The 16212-nt window shown below is 39.6% G+C and overlaps 1 protein-coding gene across 1 annotated transcript in view; it reads left to right on the top strand.

The window, feature by feature from the left end:
- ATH13 (ABC2 homolog 13) overlaps positions 1–16212 on the top strand; it is a 386313-nt gene that overhangs the window by 352871 nt on the left and 17230 nt on the right. The window lies entirely within an intron of this gene.

Genomic DNA, 16212 nt, shown 5'->3' with positions numbered 1-16212 from the left:
TAGTTGTTCTCATCGACTTTGGTAGCACCCACAATTTTTTAGATGAAACTGTGGCAAAGAGACTCAACATTTTCTCATTTCCCTTACCCAACATGAAGGTGATGGTTGTCGACGGTAAGAAGATTGAAAAGGTAGGGAAATGCCATAAGGTTAAATTGCAGATTCAAGACTTCAATTTAGAATCCCCGTTCTTCACTGTACCATTAGGAGGAGTAGATGTGGTCTTAGTTATCCAATGGCTACGAACCCTAGGCACTTACTTTGCCAACCGTCAAGAGCAGTTCATAAGCTTTAACTAGGAAGGGCAGAGGTACAAGTTATACAGACTCCAAGCACTAGAGAATCAAATTGCATCATCATCTCAGATGATGAAGATGATTTAGAAAGGAGCACCAGCTTATGTAATATAATGTCACCAGTTAGAAATGTTAGCTGCAAATATGATTAGCGAAGAGTCATCAGAAGTACAAGAGCTAATTCAGAAGCATGAAAAGGTATTCCAAGACCTGCCCAAGAAAATGTTTCTTAATAGGGAAATCAAGCATATAATAGAAGTCAACGCAGGATCAGACCCCGTCAACATCAAGCTGTATCGATATCCACATCACCAAAAGACTGAAATTGAGAGATTAATCCAAGACCTTTTAAAATGTGGGATCATCTCGAAGAGTAAGAGTCCGTACGCTGCTCTAGTGGTATTGGTAAGGAAGAAGGACGAATCATTCAAGCTATGCATTGATTATAGAGGATTAAACAAAATAACGATTAAAAACAAATTCCCAATTCCCTTTATCGACAAAATGTTGGATGAACTACATGGCGCAAAATACTTCTCAAAATTGGACTTAAGGTCAGGCTATTACCAAATCAGAATCAGGTTGGAAGTCATACCAAAAACGGCTTTTCGAACATGTTAGTGTCAGTCTTTCCAGCCTTCCTCCAGTGATCAAATATGCTCTTACAAAGTGGTCTTAGAGTGTCAAGGTCAAATTTTGTCATTTCAGTGAGTCTTCAAGCAAAATATGGTTACTAGGCATTAGGTCTAGGGTTTGCTCTCACTCTTTTCAAAGTTGCCCAAATGCCAATCTATGTCACTATTCAGCTGAGTCTATCATCATTCATAGGGTTGTCATTATCATCTCAGTGTCTAATGAGTCATTTTGCACCTTGTTCATGCTTCAGTTGCACCTAGGTAAGGTCATTTCCCTCTCCTAGGGTTTTGAAGGCGATTTCTCGTGGACGGTCAAATCATTGGCAAAACTTGTATCCAGATGTTCATACACCTTCCCCTATCCTTCATGTACCTTATCAAATGCTTCCCATCACTGAGATCCCCCAAATTCCTCATTTTTGCACAAACCCTAGTTTCTAGCTACAACCTGGCAATTTTCTAGGTTTGGCCTGTGTTTTGCCCTTTTGGACCCCTTCCCCTCGCTCAATCTCTGAGATTCCACTTTCCCTTGCTTCCTAACATCCCTCCCCACTCCCAAAAATTTCCCCAAGAATTTAGAAGCCCCCTATCCCCTTCATTTCGCTCCATTTCGACAAAATTCCTTGTTTCACACATCGGGACAAGTCGCACTCAAATGATGTTCCAGAGCAATAAAAGATGAATTTTGGAAAACTGAGAGAGGTTTTTGTCTATAACATGCCAAAGAAGAAAAACGTCCTTCACTTTTTGCACATGTGTCATGGTTTTAGAGAAATGTCAAAATTGCAATCGCCAGATCCAAGGAGGTTGGCCAAGGCACTAAAACGACGGAAAAGGCCCGATTCACTCCAAATTTTGGCCAAAGCCTCTTTGACTGAGCATGGTACTTTATTGGGGACTCCCAGCCCAAATTTCAAGAAATTTGGAGAAAATTTTGTCAATTGTGAATTTTTTGTGCCAAACACAGGTTTTCTTCACCGGCGCGCGACCGTTTCGTTTGGCAACTCCATTTTGGAAAAACTCAGCATTTCTGGATTTGTCATGGAAAGTTACACTTGCTCAGCCATTACCAAGAAATTTCACCAAGTTTTGGGCCTCCAGAAAGTCAAAAAACAAGCAAAAAATGACTTTCTGCCACATTTTTGACACACAGGAAGCAGTCTTGGGAGATTGCAATTTTGGAGGGGCAAATGACCACCAAATTCAGAAATTCCACTTGGGTTGAAAAGTAGACATCCAGACCTTTCCAACAAGCCCACTTTTGCCTAATTTGGACACCTGGAAGTGCCTCAAAAGTGCCTCCAAAGGCGCGCGACCCATCAGGCAGTTTACACAGGAATTCAACCTACAGCTCAACAAAACACAGTTTTGACTGGATTTGACTTTTTGGAGTTGATTTTCATCCTCCTTGTTGTAAATGATGTAATTTTATGATGTTTAGACACTTATTTATCTCTTCTAGAAGATTCATTCATAAGATAGGTAAAATTTAATGAATGAATTGGTTTCCTAGCTTATAGAGGCAAGTTGTTTTGATTGCCTAATTTTTAGTGTTTAGTTTAGAATTGGTTGAAACAGCTCCTAGGATAGTGAGCTCTACCCCTAGAGGCAGGGAAAGATGTTAGATGGCCTATATTATGTACTTTCTTGCTCATTTTCATGGTTGGACTCTTGAGGGATAAGCTCTATTGTATTACTCATTGTATCTCTGTAATTTTGGCAAAGGAAGAAAGACCAGGGTTTTGCAGTCCTTTTTGGGATTCCTATGGTTACATGTATTGATAGTGTGTTTCTCTTTGTACTTGTAAGTTTGTTATGTGAATCATCTCCTTACTTTTCCTTCTGCAAATTAGGCAAATGAAGTGTTAAAGTAGAATTCATGATCGCCATGCTCTACTTTTAAGTTTGCTTAATATTTATGTTTTCATCTGTCTAAAGAGAACCCTTGAAGGTTTCTTGCTCTGTTTAGCTCCTCACCGGTCATTCCTATCCATTCACTTAATTCAAAGGCATCAGTGCAGTCTCCTACCTTGCCCCAAAGAACCCCCTGCAAAAACTGTGTCCAATCCCCGCACCCAGAATTGCCTTTCCCCAATTTTCCACCAAAACCCTAAAAATCGCAATTCAAACCTTTTTATCAGTTTACTAGCCTAAAATTAGTGTTTCCTTATTGGTTATCTCGCCCGTTGAAGATCTTTGCCGAGATAGACCGGAGAGAGCCCTCTCCTGCCCCGTAGGGCTAGCTACGAGGCTAAGTGGTTTGATGTTGCCTTGAAGTTTACCTTTCTCAGCCTGAGGTGAAATTTCAAGCGCTAACATATTGGCGACCATACTGGGGAGAACAAATTGTTTGTTGATTGATGTGTTGGTTTCATAAGTCTTAGACGGAGCCTGAAGTTATGCCAGGTAGCCTTCGAAACGCTTTTGCTTTGCATAAGCGAAAGTAGATAAACGCTGCTTCAGTCAATCTCCGTGAGCTTGTGGATATAACACTTCATTTGCATTTTACCCCAGTACATGTATCAAGTTCAGATCTGATTGTTGATGGTGGACAACGATCAGACACTTGAAAGGCTGAAATCATTCACTGGCGACTCCTTCACTGAAAAATCCAGAGATCAATGCTTCATGGTGACTTCACTACAGAGAGATCAGTGGCTTTGAGATTTTCAAGATGGATCGGATTGCAAGAAGGTATGCTCCTTTGAGTCGAGATCACATCCCCGGTTTTCCAAATAAAATTCCAAAGGTAGATTGGTCAAGGAATTTGCCTACATTTAAAGATGATGGTAAGAAGGATGCTGCTTTACATCTAGTTAGATTTCATATGCATATTCGCAAGTTGAAGGTGGATTTTCCTGAAGATTGCTTGATGAAGATATTCCTGGCCACTCTGGAAGGTGAAGCCCAATCATGGTATGAAAGTTTGCCGCCTGCTTGTATTTACTGTTTAAAGGATTTTCATGCTATGTTCATTGAACGATATAAGGACTCTTATCCATCATTAAATTTAGTTCAAGACTGTTGCAAGCATGCTTATAGTTTTATTGAAAGCCTTGAGAAATATTATGAAGATGATAATTTTATGGACGTTGAGATTATGGAGGCTCTGTATGAGAATCCATTTCAGCCAGTGTTGCACACATCGCGATCGGGATTTAATCGGCGCCGGGAAAAAAGCGGAAAAAATCGTTAAAATCGGGAAAAAATCGGAAAAAATCGTTTGGCACAAAAATATTCATTTTTTTTCAATTTTTTTAATATCTAAACCATCTACAACATAAAATAAATACATTGACACATAAATATGATAAAAAAACTAATATATAAGATGTTTAATATCATTTCTAGCGCTAAAATCACACATAACATTGAATCATGTCCTGAATAGTAAGTCCCAACTCAGCCTCAAAATATCAACAAAAAATATGATAATGTATCTCATCATGTCATAATGTCATATACAATAAAATGAAAGTCTAGTCCTATTGATTTCCTCTGCCCCTCTTGCGAGAAAATGCCACAGCTTTCCCTTTCCCTCTAGATGTAGATGCTGGTGCCCGTGCAGGTGGAAATGGCAGTGGAGTCTGATGTGATCTAGACGTTGAAGAACTAGAAGTAGGAGCTATAGGAGGTAGACCACGTCCTCTACTGGTGGCAGGGGTAGCCCGGGCAGGTGGTGTCACCTGGAAACATTACAATCTCCCAATCCTGAAATCCTGAAAAACTGATAAGTCTGCTGGATTTTAATTGAAATCTAAAATTCTACTTTCTCTATATGAAATCCAATGAGGCTGGAACCACTCTCAAACATCCTGAGTCATTTCATGGTAATGTTAAAAATTTAAGTAAAAGGATGAAAATGAAGATTAAGGAGAATGTCACTTTTACTTTAAGAATTTAACATTACCATGAATAGCATATCCATACTAGGGCCTAGACTTGATCATTAAGCTACCCCACTCAAAAATTATTTGTTTCTTTCAAAAAACATTGCATGAAAAAACCCAAAAAAAGTTATAAAACTATGCTGTCCTGAGCCCCCACGATTTTTTCGTTAAAAATCGCGCTTTTTTCGAAAAAATCGCGATTTTTTGAAAAAGCCGCGATTTTTTCAGTAAAAATCGGCAAAAAAAAAAGTAGGCGATTTTTTCGTATAAAAATCGCGATTTGATCGGCAAGATGAAAAAATCGCGATTTTCCGATAAAATCGCGATTTTAACAACACTGATTTCAGCAGCACACAGGAATCTTAGAGAATACTTGTCAAGATCAGCAGGTTGAAGATTTCCATATGGCTGAAATTGATGAAAGAGAAGAGCTTGTTTCAGATCTTCCCACAGAAGAAGACAGGACAGCTACTTCAGTTCTAGATTCAGATTGTGATGACCAAGCATACCTTGTGCTGAATCCTGAAAAGGAGGGTTTTGTTGTTGAGACCATAGACAAAGTTTTTGATCCAAATGTTCTCATGCCATCAGAACAGAGCCTGCATGAGGAGGTAATTCAGTCAGTTCATGAAAAGGAAGATGACAGCTTCATTCAAGTAAGTGAAACAGTTCCTTTGGATGAATTTATGGTAAATGATAGAAATGTCATTTTTGCACTTCAAGAATCAGCTGAAGTTTCTTTCCTTATGATTGAACAATGTAATAAGGAACTTGATAATTTGGTTATGATACCATATGAAGATGACCTACCATATTGTCAGACCACAACAGATCATAGCATACAGGATTACCTTTCAGATTCTTCATATGTTTCATGTGCTGAAATGTTTTTCCAAGAAGAGATCTGCTCATCCATTTGTTCGGAGTTTTTTGAAGCTTATGAGCATACTCTTACCGAAGCACATGATGAAGGCAGATCAGAATTTGAAGCAAAAGACACCTTGTTCTTTCAGCAGGAGGTGGCAGTGGCAAATCTTCATGTTTTTTACGATCCTCTAGCAAGTTTGTTGCAGCCAGCAGTGAAAGTGATTATTGCAGTGTTCAGTGATAAAGGAGATCATGGTCAGCTATATTTTTGGATGCCCAGTTACCAGTATCTATTGTTGATCATGAGATCTGATTGGGAGAATCAGTCAAGAAGGCATCTGCTTGATTGGTTGCATTGGCATTTTGATATAGTTTGATGGTATATTGTCTTGTAAGAAACACAGGTGGTTGTCATCATGATTTCAAATCTTGATGGACTGCTGCCATTCAATAAGCTTTGTAAGATCTTGTTTTAGTTAAGTCAGTCATGAGTCATTTGTGAGTCAGTTTTCAGTCATGTAGGTTTCATAATTGAGTCGGTTTGAATCAAGTTTCAGTCAATAAATGAGTCAAAGTCTTGTATTGTTTGTCAAATAATAACTCCATTGCCCAATGGTTGGAAAACACTAGTCTGCTCTCCCAGAGGTCTAAGGTTCTTGGCATCTCCAAGGAGCTACCATCCCCATTCGAGCCAATGTTAGTGTCAGTCAATGTTACTTGGGAGCGGGAGCGGAAGTGGGGAGCGGGAGCGGAAGCGGGAGCGGGAGCGACCATTTTCAGAAGCTCCCGGTTTGGGAGCGAATCCCGGAGCGATTTTTTAAAAATATATATATTTTTATATTTTTTAATTTTTGATACATATATGTCAACAAAAACATGTAGAATGATGAATTAGATATAAAAAACATAAAAAAGCATAGATTGAACCATATAACAACAATCATCTAGAAGTTATAATCTTCATCAACCACGTCCGCAAGTTAGTAACATAGTAACATACAACATATTGAGTCTCATGATTCATCAATCTTAAAGTTTCAAGCTTTCAAAATTCAATATATAACATTTATCATCATTGATCACCAAAGTTGTACTTGTAAGCTAAGTGTAACCATTACAACAAATAATATCTAACATGAAATGAAATGTTATAAAATGAAATGAAATGAAACAACTTTCAACTTTCATGAAGCATCATATTCATAATTCATTACTAATGAGTTATAATTGCCAACTTCAAACTTAAATTGTCATATATTGTTTAAAAAAATATCATAATAAATATGAAAGAGTCAATAGTTATAAAAGCTACTAGAAACTAGAAAAGAGAAGTAAATCTATTATCTATTTCTTATGCTTGGGCCTCTTGCCACCACGAGAAATGTCTAATTTTTTAGTCTTGTTGCAAAATCAGGATCTTTGTCATTAATATCACCCTCCAAGCATTAATATCCAGAGGTATCTTTGTCATTACCTTTGTATCTGTATAGGGATCTTTGTCATTAATATCACCCTCTAAGCATTAACATAAGATAGAAAAAGCATAGCATGTCAAGTCAAGATTTTGTTTGAGTGATGCGTACATTTTTAGAAGGGTCATGATAGAGGAGTTCGACAACCAATGTCACTAACATCAAGGTACATAGAGGGATTGGTACTCTTGATTAAATATGAGTTCCATACCCTAATACATGACAAAATTCAATGGAAACATTGCAATCCCCCAATCCTGAAATCCTGAAAAACTGATAAGTCTGCTGGATTTTGAATGAAATCTAAAATTCTACTTTCTCCATATGAAATCCAATGAGGACGAAACCACTCTCAAACATCCTGAGTCATTTCATGGTAATGTTAAAAATTTAAGTAAAAGGATGAAAATGAAAATTAAAGAAAATGTCACTTTTACTTTAAGAATTTAACATTACCATGAATAGCATATCAATACTAGGGCCTAGACTTGATCATTAAGTTGCCCCACTCAAAAACTATTTGTTTCTTTCAAAAAAAATTGCATTTCGAACATTACTACAAAAAAAAAAAATGCAAAAAAGGCAAAACGCTCCCGAAAACGCTCCCGAAAAGGCAGGGAGCGAAATTTTTTTTAGGGAGCGCGCTCCCGAAATCGCTCCCTTTTCGGGAGCGATTTCGGGAGCGCGCTCCCGACCCGCTCCCGAGTCGCTCCCGCCCGGAGCGCGGATCGGGAGCGTGAGCGAGGGGGGGGGGGGGGCGCTCCCCCGCAACACTGGTGTCAGTCTTTCCAGCCTTCCTCCAGTGATCAAATATGCTCTTACAAAGTGGTCTCAGAGTGTCAAGGTCAAATTTTGTCATTTCAGTGAGTCTTCAAGCAAAATTTGGTTACTAGGCATTAGGTCTAGGGTTTGCTCTCACTCTTTTCAAAGTTGCCCAAATGCCAATCTATGTCACTATTCAGCTGAGTCTATCATCATTCATAGGGTTGTCATTATCATCTCAGTGTCTAATGAGTCATTTTGCACCTTGTTCATGCTTCAGTTGCACCTAGGTAAGGTCATTTCCCTCTCCTAGGGTTTTGAAGGCGATTTCTCGTGGATGGTCAAATCATTGGCAAAACTTGTATCCAGATGTTCATACACCTTCCCCTATCCTTCATGTACCTTATCAAATGCTTCCCATCACTGAGATCCCCCAAATTCCTCATTTTTGCACAAACCCTAGTTTCTAGCTACAACCTGGCAATTTTCTAGGTTTGGCCTGTGTTTTGCCCTTTTGGACCCCTTCCCCTCGCTCAATCTCTGAGATTCCACTTTCCCCTGCTTCCTAACATCCCTCCCCACTCCCAAAAATTTCCCCAAGAATTTAGAAGCCCCCTATCCCCTTCATTTCGCTCCATTTCGACAAAATTCCTTGTTTCACACATCGGACAAAATTCCTTGTTTCACACATCGGGACAAGTCGCACTCAAATGATGTTCCAGAGCAATAAAAGATGAATTTTGGAAAACTGAGAGAGGTTTTTGTCCATAACATGCCAAAGAAGAAAAACCTCCTTCACTTTTTGCACAGGTGTCATGGTTTTAGAGAAATGTCAAAATTGCAATCGCCAGATCCAAGGAGGTTAGCCAAGGCACTAAAACGACGGAAAAGGCCCGATTCACTCCAAATTTTGGCCAAAGCCTCTTTGACTGAGCATGGTACTTTATTGGGGACTCCCAGCCCAAATTTCAAGAAATTTGGAGAAAATTTTGTCAATTGTGAATTTTTTGTGCCAAACACAGGTTTTCTTCACCGATGGGTCGCGCGCCGCGCGCGACCGTTTCGTTTGGCAACTCCATTTTGGAAAAACTCAGCATTTCTGGATTTGTCATGGAAAGTTACACTTGCTCAGCCATTACCAAGAAATTTCACCAAGTTTTGGGCCTCCAGAAAGTCAAAAAACAAGCAAAAAATGACTTTCTGCCACATTTTTGACACACAAGAAGCAGTCTTGGGAGATTGCAATTTTGGAGGGGCAAATGACCACCAAATTCAGAAATTCCACTTGGGTTGGAAAGTAGACATCCAGACCTTTCCAACAAGCCCACTTTTGCCTCATTTGGACACCTGGAAGTGCCTCAAAAGTGCCTCCAAAGGCGCGCGACCCATCAGGCAGTTTGCACAGGAATTCAACCTACAGCTCAGCAAAACGCAGTTTTGACTGGATTTGACTTTTTGGAGTTGATTTTCATCCTCCTTGTTGTAAATGATGTAATTTTATGATGTTTAGACACTTATTTATCTCTTCTAGAAGATTCATTCATAAGATAGGTAAAATTTAATGAATGAATTGGTTTCCTAGCTTATAGAGGCAAGTTGTTTTGATTGCCTAGTTTTCAGTGCTTAGTTTAGAATTGGTTGAAACAGCTCCTAGGATAGTGAGCTCGACCCCTAGAGGCAGGGAAAGATGTTAGATGGCCTATATTATGTACTTTCTTGCTCATTTTCATGGTTGGACTCTTGAGGGATAAGCTCTATTGTATTACTCATTGTATCTCTGTAATTTTGGCAAAGGAAGAAAGACCAGGGTTTTGTAGTCCTTTTTGGGATTCCTGTGGTTACATGTATTGATGGTGTGTTTCTCTTTGTACTTGTAAGTTTGTTATGTGAACCATCTCCTTACTTTTCCTTCTGCAAATTAGGCAAATGAAGTGTTAAAGTAGAATTCATGATCGCCATGCTCTGCTTTTAAGTTTGCTTAATATTTATGTTTTCATCTGTTGAAAGAGAACCCTTGAAGGTTTCTTTCTCTGTTTAGCTCCTCACCGGTCATTCCTATCCATTCACTTAATTCAAAGGCATCAGTATAGTCTCCTACCTTGCCCCAAAGAACCCCCTGCAAAAAATGTGTCCAATCCCCGCACCCAGAATTGCCTTTCCCCAATTTTCCACCAAAACCCTAAAAATCGCAATTCAAACCTTTTTATCAGTTTACTAGCCTAAAATTAGTGTTTCCTTATTGGTTATCTCGCCCGTTGAAGATCTTTGCCGAGATAGACCGGAGAGAGCCCTCTCCTGCCCCGTAGGGCTAGCTACGAGGCTAAGTGGTTTGATGTTGCCTTGAAGTTTACCTTTCTCAGCCTGAGGTGAAATTTCAAGCGCTAACAGAACACACATTTGGGTTAACCAATGCACCAACAACATTCCAAGCCACTATGAACGAGTTTTTCCATCCATATCTTTGGAAGTTTGTATTAGTATAATTTGATGATATTTTAATTTACAGTGAAACTTGGAAGGAGCACCTACAACATCTGGATAAAGTTCTTACACTACTAAAAGAGCATCAGTTCTACGCCAAGAAATCCAAATGCACCTTTAGGAAGGAAGAAGTAGAATATCCCGGACACATAATATCCCATGGAGTAAAAGTGGACCCTAATAAAATCAAAGCTATAAAGGAATGGACCAAACCAGTGAATATATCTGCGCTAAGAGGGTTTTTAGGATTGACTAGATATTACTAAAGATTTATTAAAAGCTATGCACATATAATTGCACCTCTAACAAACCTTTTAAAGAAGAATTCATTTCAATGGAGGTAGGTGTTTTGAAGAACTAAAGGAAGTTATGTCTAATGCCCTGGTATTGGCAACTCCAGATTTCTCTAAACCATTTATCTTCGAGTGTGATGCTTCCGGATTCGGTATAGGCACAATGTTAATGCAAGAAGGGCATCCAATAGCTTTTGAAAGCAGGAAACTCAATAAAAGAGAACGTTTTAAGTCCACATACAACAAGGAAATGTTCGCTATTATGCACGCATTGGCTAAGTGGAGACAATATCGTTTGTGAAGTAAATTCTCCATTCGAACAAACCATAATAGTCTCCAACACCTCCTTCAACAAAAAACACTTTCTAAAGAACAAGAAAAATGGATTGAAAAAATTGTCGCCTTTGACATGGAGATACTACATAAAAGGGGAAAGGACATTGTAGTCGCTGATGCCCTGTCTAGGAAGGACGAAGAACCAACATTACTTGCAGTCTCAATTTTTGCTCCTGAATGGCTTAATGAGATTCGAAGTGAGTATGCTAAGGATCCAGAAATAACTGCGATAATCAATAACTTTCCAGACAACTCAAATTTTTATGGAATAACGACATTCTATGGTACAAAGGAAGAATCTACCTAAATTCAAACTACAAGTTTAAATCCAAGATACTCAAGGAGTCACACAATTCACTGTCAGCCGAACATGTAGGATTCTTTAAAACTTACTACAATGCATGTCAATCATTCTTTTGGAAGGGGATGAGTCACGATATTCAGAGATATGTAGCGGAATGTGACACATGTCAAAGAAATAAAACTGAAAATATTATGACCCCTGGATCACTTCACCCCTTAAACATTCTGAATCAGAAATGGGAATAAATATCAATGGACTTTATTGAGGGATTACCTGTATCTAAAGGCAAGGATAAAATTTTTGTAGTAGTCGACAGACTCACCAAATATGCTCACTTTATTGCAATGAAGAAATCAAACTCAGCTAAACAAATTGCTGAAATATTTTGCAAAAATATTTATAAATTACACGACTTTCCGAAAGTCATTGTGAGTGATAGAGATGCCAAATTTAAGGGTAATTTTTGGAAGGAATTTTTCAACCATATAGGAACCTACCTAAATATGAGTTCTCTTACCACCCTCAAACAGATGGACAAATGGAAGTTATCAATAAATGTTTGGAAGCCTACCTATGTTGTTACGCTACAGAAAAACAAAATAAGTGGGTTCAGTGGTCGCATCTCGCGGAATGGTGGTGTAATTTTACTTATCATACGTCGGCAAAAATGACTCCATTCCAAGCTTTGTATGGGTACGAACCTACAAAATGGAAGGATGTAGCTACCATCCAGACAAATCTGCCAGCTGTTAAAAACCAACTAGAAGAAACCCAAAAAACCGTCCAAAACCTAAAAGAAAATTTAAATAATGCAAGAAACCATATGAAGCAATGAACTGACTGAAACAAAACTGAAAGAGAATTTGAAGTTGGAGAATGGGTATTTGTCAAGCTCCAGCCATACAAGCAATTGTCCTTGAAACAAAAAGGAAAAAATAAATTGGCACTGAAGTTCTATGGACCATACTAGATCAACAAAAAGATCAGCCAAGTTGCATATAGTTTAAGCCTTCTGGATAAAAGTCGTGTTCACAATGTCTTCCATGTATCATGTGTTGAAGTTTCAAAGTTTACTTAGTTAGAAACCCTCCATGCACTTTATCTGATTTATTCCTGCGTACTTGTTATTTTCCTTAATAAGTTATTTACATTGTAAACACTGAAAATAAACACTAGTGCATGCTCAACATATTACAGATCAGCAACTGAAAGAAACATACCATATGACACTATTATGACACACACACCATATGACACTATTATTTTTGGACTAATGTCCCCGGAAAAACCCATTGTGGGAAAATCGGTGCAGCTATCTCAGGGTTTTCTTATTAAGCAATATCAGAGTACAATCTTGGTGTCGAAACTGGCCTACCCAATAGAGAATTTCCTTGGTAGTAATACCTCTCAGTTTCTGACAAATCTACTGGCTGAAGCCCCAGATAATCCTTTCGGTAGCTACTCAGCACCGATCTGCCCCAGAAACCCCATCGTCTGCCCAATTTGGACTGCAGCAGCCTCTCCTACCCCAGCATTGGCCCTATGTCAGCCCCAGGAGGCCTTACGTCAGCTCTCTGAGCCTCTGCGTTAGCCATGCTGGCCTCTCTAGTGCTCTGTGCAACACTTCGCTGCCTCTACGTGGCCCTGCGTGAGCACTGGTTGCTCCTACGTAACTCTCTGTCTGCTCTGCTGCTCTCCCGACACTATCTCTGCCTCTCTGTCTCTCTGTACTCAATTCCCCTCAGCTACTCACCGATCACTGATTCTATCTCTCTTAGCAAACCCCGCTCTAAAGAATAGAATCACTAATCACTCTGGTGTATTCTCCAAGTGACCCTCAAGCCTCCTCTTATACCTTTCTTGTTGACATATCAACGGCCGAGATTAAGTCCCTAATCAACATCTAAGATTAGATCTGGCTTGATCCATGTCTTTTGGACCACTCTAACACAGATTCATATTAATACACATTAATATTTTATTTTCCCTAAGTTTAGACTTAGGGACTCCATTAAAAATATTAATTATTTTAATATCTTTTGATCTGTTTAGAATTTGCCCAAACATTTTCTTGGTATTGGAGATCTCATGTGCCCTAACCTCTCCACCAAATTTCGTGGCTAGAGCACATCCGATGCTACCCCAAATCAACACTCCCTCTTAGCGAGGACTATGCTCTAGCAATACTCCTCACTGAGTATTACTCTAATCATCTGGCATTGGTACCTGTGCTGATGCTAGGCCTTCCTGCCCAACATCCTCTGCTGCTGCACCCTGTACTGTTGCCCATGGTTCTGTCACTGCCACTGCTAGATCTGTATGACAGCTCCCTCTGCATCCGTTCTGTTGTTGGTCCTTTCTCCCAGCACTGCATCCGCATTGCACCTCCTCTCATCATGCTGCATCGTGTTGCCCACTGCTGCACTGCAACTTAGTTACCGAGAAGTGAGTAACTAATCTCCCAATTGACCTCCATGTTGGGCTAGAGACACCCACTGATGCTGAAGCTCCCTCTGCCGTTGACAAGTTCTCCCTCTCTGACCTCTGCGCTGCTGCAACAACTCCCTGCATCTTGCACCGTTGCACACCTCTGTGCCTTCCTGCACTGGTGCTACACTCCCGTGCCTCTTGCACTGCTGCAGCCTGCTAGCCTCGCGCTGTCTCGGGACTCCTGCAATGTGGCTCTCTCTGCCACTCCATTCGCATCCGTCTCTACCTGACTCAGCTAGTCCTACCCAATGTTGCACGAAGCGGGAGCGAAGCGGAAGCGGGAGCGCGGAAGCGTCATTTTCCAAAAATCTAGGAAGCGAAGCGTCTGCGGAAGCGTCTGCTATATATATATATATATTTTTATATTTTTTTGCATTTATACTCAAAACAAACATCCCAAATACCAAATTAATTGTAGAAGACATGAAAACATGCATATTTTTGCATAAATCAAGATAGATATGGCATCCATGATTCCATTGTAGTTACTAGTATGTACAACAATCATCTATATTCTAGCTATTACAAACATACATCAAATTTTTAAGCATATTATAAAACATAAAACATTTAAGCATATTATAAAACATAAAACATTTAAGCATATTATAAAACATAAAACATAGAGCATATTATGATTTATCTAGCAAGTGAGCAACTGTCAACATTTGTCATGTCCAAAATTCAAATAATAATGTTTACAAAATATGTCACTTGGTCACCGCCAAGCCAAAAAGGTTCAAAATTCAAATTCACAAGTCTACAAGTCTAATGAGTAATCTATGACAAAAAGTAGTAGATTGTGAATATATCTACTAATCTCTCCTCCTTCCACCACGAATAGAACGTGGTGGCGGGCCTCCACGTGGTGGCAATGAAGAAGATGGTGCCTGTGTAAGTCGTGGCACTGAAACTGATGAAGAAGAACCCCCTGCTGTTGGTGTTGAACCATGGAACCTAGGAACCAAGGGACCAGATGGGGGTGGGGGTGGTGGCATATCAACACGGTCATCATCATCCTAGAATCGCTCAAAAAATTCATGCAAAAAAAAAAACACTAGTTAACAAAAAAATTAAAAACATGAATTAGAGAAATGCTTTATAAGGGAAAATTGGAAAATTCATACCACAATGGACATACCTGGATAAGAGCATCCTCTAATTGCTCTAGTCGCAACACTCCATCCTCCAAATTGGGCTCCTCTGGATTCTTGTCCCAAATCAACAAGTCTTTATTAGACTTTGCATCTTCACAGTAATGGGACAATGATCGCAAGTTGTAATGAACATAAACCAAGCTCTCTGCCCGGTCTAAACTCAACCTATTCCTTTTAACACTGTGGATGAAAGAATAAGAGCTCCAACACCTCTCTGCAGAAGAAGTGTTTACCACCTGTGATAGCACCCGCAATTCCAAACTCTGTAGAAGTGGAGTACCCCCTCCATGCATGTTCCACCACTCAAGAGCAGAAAAAGTCTCTCGATCTTTAATTGCATGCATGCTCCCAAATGGACCAGTGTTGAGCGTATAGTTGCTCACCTGTCTCCGTACCAATGCAGCGTCCTCCTCATCAGGGATTAATTTACTCAATGCAGCCATATATTTTTCGTGAACCTCTTTATCTTGGTGTGGTTTTCTCCTGCTTCCCCCCCCAGGTGCTGGTGTTGAAAGCCATGATGGATGATAGTATTTAGGTGTCAAAACATATGCTAATGCATGCAATGGAATATTTAGCATTTCCCATCGGTTTTGCACCTCTACACGAATATAATTGTACAAGGTGGTATCTCTAGGCTCAACAATGTCTTTAATCTGCCCCAACATGCTATCCATTTGCTCATACACCTCCCCAATTACTGGTCGATCTGAATCTGCAAACTTGATCATGTAATAAATTGGTTTGGTGAATTGCAAAACATATTTAACCTGTGACCAAAAGTAACTGTCAAGAACAGTGTCCTTGACTGCATTAGCACCATCTGTGTCAGTGTTAATTTCATCCCATGTTTCAGCACACACCAGATTAGTTAAAGCTTGTCTCACCCTCACTAGCCGCCTAAAGGTGAGGTAATAACTAGCAAATCTTGTCTTTGCAATTTTAAGCAATTGCAACTTGGAGTAAGTGCCATAGAAGTAGTTTACCCTTGTATGCCCTGTGATGAATTTAATGAGCTGCTTCCCTTTCCTGTAAACCTCAGCAATCCACCCACAATCTTTGTGTTTCACAATATCATGCATCAAAAGGTTCAATGTGTGAACCAGGCACCCAGACCAAAAGATGTGTGGATGAGTACGCTCAATAATTTTTCCTGCTGCCTTACAATTTGCTGCATTATCTGTGATCACTTGAACCACATTATTCGGACCAACATCTTTGATTGATTT

Source organism: Pinus tabuliformis, chromosome 5_1 (genome assembly GCF_031772625.1).
Source record: "Pinus tabuliformis cultivar Carrire ecotype Pingquan chromosome 5_1, CPIR1, whole genome shotgun sequence".
In the NCBI taxonomy this organism is placed as follows: domain Eukaryota; kingdom Viridiplantae; phylum Streptophyta; class Pinopsida; order Pinales; family Pinaceae; genus Pinus; species Pinus tabuliformis.
Note: the sequence above shows the minus strand (reverse complement) of the source record. Positions and strands in the feature narration are given on the sequence as shown.